The following is a 6,000-nucleotide window of genomic DNA, read 5'->3' on the forward strand; positions in this document are numbered from 1 at the left end:
CGTTGTGGGTCATAGAATCAGCCTGGCAATGGAGGTAGAAGTCACCCATGGTTTTGGAGGATTATGAACAGACATGTCCAAGGCTGAAAAACAGTTCACAGTCGGCAGCGGAGAATCCGAACTTGTAGCAAAAGCTAGTACAAACTAACCACTAACAAAAAGCTAACCACTCCTGCGATTCACACAGAAGTAAGTGGTAAGCTAAAATTTGTAGCTGTTGAACTTAAAAACTAACAGAAGTGATAGACAGGTAGCAGAAATAAAAGAAACAATTACAACCTTGTATTAATTAGAAGAGCAAAATTCGGTCCGGTCTCTGAGAAGGCAGTCCATCCGTGAAAATGTTGCCAGCACCCAGAACTGACCTTTTTGTTGATCCATATCACAAACCACTGTTGGCCAATGATGTACTTTAACTTTGTATTTCTCAAAGGTTGTAAAATCAAGTTAAAATGTACACACAGTGTAAAAACATCAGTAACAGTTTGAGCTGTCACTTAAGAAAGCATCATGTTAACCACAAAATAAATCAGTTTAGATGAGAAAAAGAATTGTTGATGCTCACAAAGCAGGAACAGTATCACAGCGTTTCCAAGTGTCAAGAACTGGAGTGTGAAGTATCATCATAAAGAAATTCAAAGAGAAGGACACAATACAGAAAAAGCCTGGCAGAGGGAGGAAGTGAAAGATTTCAAAGACTCTGGAAGGAAAACCAATGAGAGATGTGTCTAAAGGTCAAAGTACAACTGTCAAGACACTTGAGACTGAGCCAAGTTGAGAATTGTAATCTCAAAGAGGGCAGTCACTAGAGTCCTGGACAGCAATGGACTTTGAGGTTGCAGACCAAGAAAAACTCCACTAAGAAACACCTTCAAGCCAGACTTAAGTATGTTAAGGACAGATGAGATTAAACTAGAGCTTTCTGGCCACAGAGATGTTACTTAGGGCCCCTTCACACACAACATAAGTTGGGCGAAAGAAGCAGAAACCAGCAGTAAAAGAGCAAAAAAAAAAAAAAAAACACACACACACGCGCACACAAAACACAACCGCACTTTATAATATTTAATTCCTGTTATAAAGAATGGACAATACAAGAATTATCCTCCTCCAGGGCAAACAAAAGGAATTCATGAACTGACATGGATGATTTTTTTCTCCCTTTTATTTTTTACATGAATAACCTGATGTGCTCAGATCATGATCACATGAGCTCTGTGGGTCCCTCTGTCCAACGCACACTGAAGTGTCGTTTGCAGACACATGTGCAGCATCATGCCTTGCACATGGGTGAGTGGAGCACATATGATAATATGTGTAACCCAGCTTTGCATTGCACTGAGGCAGTGGTCAGCTGCAAAGTAGAGTGGCGCAAACTGGCCGTGGCCGATGGTCAGTCCCCTCGCTGGTTGATGTCGACTGTCGTCCAACCCATAATGAGATTACATGTCAACCACTGTCCCCTGACAAACGCATAACTGTACTGCGTGTGTGCACGTGTGACCATATCAATCAATACATGATCGACACATGACACGCCCACCTACCCATTGCAGCAACGCACTCACATAGATGTGCTCACAGTTCCAGCCTGCCATTCACATGCCATTTGTGTTGCTTGGTAACACACTCGTGGGGCATTTAGAAAATGTTGGGCCATTCGCACAACCAGCACGAAAATGGTCACCTGCTCTCTATTTTTGTGCTTGGAGCGTGAATGACCCCGCCTTTTCTAAGTGCCACACGAGTGGTGTTGGATGTCTGTGGGTGGCACCTGGACCCCGGCCGACTCCGGCCAAGAGTGGATCTTGGCCGGAGTCGGCCTTTCAGTGTGCTGTGAAGGCTGCCTCAAACATGCCATTCGGCCACAGTTCAACATGGCCAATGATTTCGGGCAGCTCCTGGACTGTGGCACAATATGCCCAACCTGTGTATGACATGGGTCATACACAGGTTGTAATCTATTATTAGACTCTATTGGCTTTGCTCAAAAAGTAAATGAGTCCACCCACCACTTTAATCATATCTTAGATCTTGTTCTGACTTATGGTATGGAAATAGAAGACTTAACGGTATTCCCTGAAAACTCCCTTCTGTCTGATCATTTCTTAATAACATTTACATTTACTCTGATGGACTACCCAGCAGTGGGGAATAAGTTTCATTACACTAGAAGTCTTTCAGAAAGCGCTGTAACTAGGTTTAAGGATATGATTCCTTCTTTATGTTCTCTAATGCCATATACCAACACAGTGCAGAGTAGCTACCTAAACTCTGTAAGTGAGATAGAGTATCTCGTCAATAGTTTTACATCCTCATTGAAGACAACTTTGGATGCTGTAGCTCCTCTAAAAAAAGAGAGCTTTAAATCAGAAGTGCCTGACTCCGTGGTATAACTCACAAACTCGTAGCTTAAAGCAGATAACCCGTAAGTTGGAGAGGAAATGGCGTCTCACTAATTTAGAAGATCTTCACTTAGCCTGGAAAAAGAGTCTGTTGCTCTATAAAAAAGCCCTCCGTAAAGCTAGGACATCTTTCTACTCATCACTAATTGAAGAAAATAAGAACAACCCCAGGTTTCTTTTCAGCACTGTAGCCAGGCTGACAAAGAGTCAGAGCTCTATTGAGCTGAGTATTCCATTAACTTTAACTAGTAATGACTTCATGACTTTCTTTGCTAACAAAAGTTTAACTATTAGAGAAAAAATTACTCATAACCATCCCAAAGACGTATCGTTATCTTTGGCTGCTTTCAGTGATGCCGGTATTTGGTTAGACTCTTTCTCTCCGATTGTTCTGTCTGAGTTATTTTCATTAGTTACTTCATCCAAACCATCAACATGTTTATTAGACCCCATTCCTACCAGGCTGCTCAAGGAAGCCCTACCATTATTTAATGCTTCGATCTTAAATATGATCAATCTATCTTTGTTAGTTGGCTATGTACCACAGGCTTTTAAGGTGGCAGTAATTAAACCATTACTTAAAAAGCCATCACTTGACCCAGCTATCTTAGCTAATTATAGGCCAATCTCCAACCTTCCTTTTCTCTCAAAAATTCTTGAAAGGGTAGTTGTAAAACAGCATTAGTGAAGGTTACAAATGATCTTCTTATGGCCTCGGACAGTGGACTCATCTCTGTGCTTGTTCTGTTAGACCTCAGTGCTGCTTTTGATACTGTTGACCATAAAATTTTATTACAGAGATTAGAGCATGCCATAGGTATTAAAGGCACTGCGCTGCGGTGGTTTGAATCATATTTATCTAATAGATTACAATTTGTTCATGTAAATGGGGAATCTTCTTCACAGACTAAAGTTAATTATGGAGTTCCACAAGGTTCTGCGCTAGGACCAATTTTATTCACTTTATACATGCTTCCCTTAGGCAGTATTATTAGACGGTATTGCTTAAATTTTCATTGTTACGCAGATGATACCCAGCTTTATCTATCCATGAAGCCAGAGGACACACACCAATTAGCTAAACTGCAGGATTGTCTTACAGACATAAAGACATGGATGACCTCTAATTTCCTGCTTTTAAACTCAGATAAAACTGAAGTTATTGTACTTGGCCCCACAAATCTTAGAAACATGGTGTCTAACCAGATCCTTACTCTGGATGGCATTACCCTGACCTCTAGTAATACTGTGAGAAATCTTGGAGTCATTTTTGATCAGGATATGTCATTCAAAGCGCATATTAAACAAATATGTAGGACTGCTTTTTTGCATTTACGCAATATCTCTAAAATCAGAAAGGTCTTGTCTCAGAGTGATGCTGAAAAACTAATTCATGCATTTATTTCCTCTAGGCTGGACTATTGTAATTCATTATTATCAGGTTGTCCTAAAAGTTCCCTAAAAAGCCTTCAGTTAATTCAAAATACTGCAGCTAGAGTACTGATGGGAACTAGAAGGAGAGAGCATATCTCACCCATATTGGCCTCTCTTCATTGGCTTCCTGTTAATTCTAGAATAGAATTTAAAATTCTTCTTCTTACTTATAAGGTTTTGAATAATCAGGTCCCATCTTATCTTAGGGACCTCGTAGTACCATATCACCCCAATAGAGCGCTTCGCTCTCAGACTGCAGGCTTACTTGTAGTTCCTAGGGTTTGTAAGAGTAGAATGGGAGGCAGAGCCTTCAGCTTTCAGGCTCCTCTCCTGTGGAACCAGCTCCCAATTCAGATCAGGGAGACAGACACCCTCTCTAACTTTTAAGATTAGGCTTAAAACTTTCCTTTTTGCTAAAGCTTATAGTTAGGGCTGGATCAGGTGACCCTGAACCATCCCTTAGTTATGCTGCTATAGACGTAGACTGCTGGGGGGTTCCCATGATGCACGGTTTCTTTCTCTTTTTGCTCTGTATGCACCACTCTGCATTTAATCATTAGTGATCGATCTCTGCTCCCCTCCACAGCATGTCTTTTTCCTGGTTCTCTCCCTCAGCCCCAACCAGTCCCAGCAGAAGACTGCCCCTCCCTGAGCCTGGTTCTGCTGGAGGTTTCTTCCTGTTAAAAGGGAGTTTTTCCTTCCCACTGTAGCCAAGTGCTTGCTCACAGGGGGTCGTTTTGACCGTTGGGGTTTTACATAATTATTGTATGGCCTTGCCTTACAATATAAAGCGCCTTGGGGCAACTGTTTGTTGTGATTTGGCGCTATATAAAAAAATTGATTGATTGATTGATTGACATGTCGTGCGAATGCTGCGAACACGATCAGATGGCATTGCGACCTCATCTCGCCCGCTGTTCGAATGGGTTTCCGGTGCGATCGGCACGCAAATATAGGGTGCATCTGCTCACAGCACCCTCTAATGACAACATGAAAAAGTTTTTTTTATTATTTTTGCAAAGTTATTAAAAATTATAAAACTAAACAAAACCTCACCAGGAACCATCATCCTATCGTGGTGAAGAGATTTGTGTGCCCCTATGAACCTGAGAGCTGTTTTGTCTGGAGCCTTTGTGCTCCTGGTAGGGTCTCCCATAGCAAATTGATCTCAGGGAAAATGTGGAAGAGGAAATGTGACCTGGGGCCGACATCTAGAGCCACTGACTATTGTTTGTGCGTATGCACCAAACAGCAGTTCAGAGTATTCGGCCAGTTCAGAGTATTCGGCCTTCTTGGAGTCCCTGAATGGAGTCCTGTATGGGGCTCCAGTGAAGGAATCATTGTTCTGGTGGGCACTGGTTTCACAGTTACTTTGAAAAAGTAATCCAAATACTGATTACTTCTTGAAAAAATACAGTAACTTAGTAACGTTCATGATTACTCAATTTTAAAAGTTTCTTTTTAGTTACTTTCCCCAGCTGCCGACAACGCCCCCTGCCACCTCAATATGAAAATGATAACCCATTTCGCCAATACTCACTTTATAGTCACCCTTTCTGGACTTCAATGAACATAAATAATTGTTTTATAAAAAAATTAAATAAAGACATCTTTCTTGACCTCATATTTAACTGTTGACAGCACTGTAACAGAAAACTTAAAATTTATAATCTACATTGTTTATATAATCTACATTGTTTATAAATGTAACTACCAAATTCTTTCTCATCATTTTAATTGTTAAAATTATACGAGCAAAGCGTTGCGCTCATGGTACAGGGCATCCTAAGCAGGAAGTGCCAAATTTCAAATCCACAGTAAAACAGGAAATGTTCAAATGTCAAACACTTCCTGGATTGACGCACAAGATCTCATGGAATCTCGTGGGAACTCAGTGGCAAGCTCACACTCAAACATGAAGTGCCAAATTTTCAGTCACAGTGAAACAGGAAATGTCAAATGTTAAACTTCCTGGCATGGGTGGAGCGAGAGCGGAGGCCAGGGTTTCACTGGACTCCTCTGAAATCTGATTGGACACAGATGATTGACATGTCATGGCAGCACACGTCTGGTTGAAAGACCTGCATTTTTAAATTTGTGAGTCACATTGACTGCTAAGTGCCTCCTGTCCAGTAGTTAGTGCTGTGTACCACAAAAAGTT

The sequence above is a fragment of the Thalassophryne amazonica genome, chromosome 3 (genome assembly GCF_902500255.1).
Source record: "Thalassophryne amazonica chromosome 3, fThaAma1.1, whole genome shotgun sequence".
Classification (NCBI taxonomy): Eukaryota; Metazoa; Chordata; class Actinopteri; order Batrachoidiformes; family Batrachoididae; genus Thalassophryne; species Thalassophryne amazonica.